We start from the raw sequence: 1,859 nt of genomic DNA, 5'->3' as shown, positions 1-1,859 counted from the left end.
GTGAAAGGAGAGAGAAAGTATATTATGATATCACAAGGTATTATGACTGAGAAGTCCTTGGGAATAGAAAATTTAAATAATTATTGGAAATGAAAAAGTAAAATAATTAAAAGGAGACGGAGAGTAGCTTTGATAATAACGAGGAAAAAGAAATGAGAAAATAGAGAAAGAGAAAGGGGGAAAAAGAGAGAGAGGATAATGGAGAGGGTGAAGAAAGAGGGTATATTATGACATTACAATGTATTCTAACTTTATGGAAGCTTTTGACTTTTAACGGAACTTTGTAAATATGTTAGGGATAAATTATTAGTCAAGAGAAAGAGAGGGGGAAGAGAGAAAGAAAAAGAGAGGGTAAGAAAGTGAAAAAAAACAGAGGGAGAGAGAGAATGGAGAAAGTAAAAGAGATCGAAAGTAAACCAGACATATGATATAGTTATGACTAGCCTGGGTGCCCGGCATTGTTTGGAGGTGTGTGTTGAGCAAATAATAATAAAAAAAAAACAGTGGTAGTAGACAGGCAGACTCGAACCCATACCGCGAAGGAGGAAAAGAATGTGAAAAAAAGTGCCGTCTTTGCCGTTGCGTCCATCACCAAACCGGAAGTGAGGATGGCTTTCGAAAATACCTGCGAAAAAAAAAAAAAAACGACCCCTCCTTGTAGAAGTGCCCAGCTGAGAGTGAAGGAATTAATGTTTTGGGCCAATGTTTCGATATTTGTCGTCCGAAGGGCCGTGCTTCATTGCGATACCGATCTCGTGAAAATTCGACGCCTCTGTCGAAAGTTTAGGACGACATACATACATGATGATAGCAACGTCTTGTCAGACGAGTGCCACTCCCTCAGACACTTAAAGTCCATAAGCCCAAAAATGATGTTTTTGTAGTCCTACCGGTGAATTCACACGCTCAAGCAGGCATGACACTGAAGACGGTCATTGAGATCAATTATTACATGCTTCCAGCATTTCAAGCCTCCACACATCACAACTTTTCCATCGCCACAGGACTATTTTTATAGACAAATGCCTGGGGGGAGTATCTATACACAGATGATGTTACAGAGTCTTAGCTTTGTACGACAGCTAAGACTCTCTCTCTCTCGGTTCAAAATGTTAAGATCCAGCAACAAGCAAGGACAAGATAGCCAGTAACAAGTTAAACTGCAGACCAGCTTAATGCGGGTACTGGTTTCCCGTTTTATCGTTTTTATATCAGAGATTTGCTTCTCCTAGAAAGATTGCATTCACCACGCCTTACGGGAGCCATCTCCATCCCAACACACACAAAGACACACGGTGCTAGTTGGCCGTTGACCCCGAAAATACATAAGTACATACCTACATACATACATAAGGCTTCCGTCAGTCTTGACAGATTATGGATACCCACGGTAAGGGTGCCTGTGCATGAAATTTTTGTAGCAAGATTTGTGCAATTTCCAACAACACACCTCCTGAGACGACATTGTTGAATACCAGTGGCAAGTGAAACAATGCCGAGATAAGCAGAAAGCACATACAGCGCCTAGAATTCCCAAATGGTCACCCATTTGGTACTAGCCAGGCTCAACGTTCCTTAACTTCGGTGATCTGACAGGAACCGGTGTGTCAACGTGATTATGCCGTACACACACACACACACACACACACACACACACACATATATATATATATATATATATATATATATATATATATATATATATATATATATATATATATATAGATGATGATTGCAACGTCTTGTCAGAAGAGTGTCACTCCCTCAGGCACTGAAAGTCCATGAGCCGAAAATGACTTTAGCCCTGCCAGCAAAATTCACACGCTCAAACCGACATGACACTGAAGACGGTTATTAGT

The 1,859-nt window shown here is 40.5% G+C and overlaps 1 pseudogene; it reads right to left on the bottom strand.

Annotated features, from left to right (window-relative positions):
- Positions 1-1,512: 1,512 nt before the first annotated feature.
- On the bottom strand, positions 1,513-1,629 carry LOC145267222 (5S ribosomal RNA; annotated as a pseudogene).
- Between the last annotated feature and the right edge of the window lie 230 nt (positions 1,630-1,859).

This window comes from Euprymna scolopes, chromosome 42 (genome assembly GCF_053919585.1).
Source record: "Euprymna scolopes isolate OS-2025 chromosome 42, ASM5391958v1, whole genome shotgun sequence".
In the NCBI taxonomy this organism is placed as follows: Eukaryota; Metazoa; Mollusca; class Cephalopoda; order Sepiida; family Sepiolidae; genus Euprymna; species Euprymna scolopes.
The sequence above is the reverse complement of the archived record's forward strand: the minus strand, read 5'-3'. Positions and strand labels throughout refer to the sequence as shown.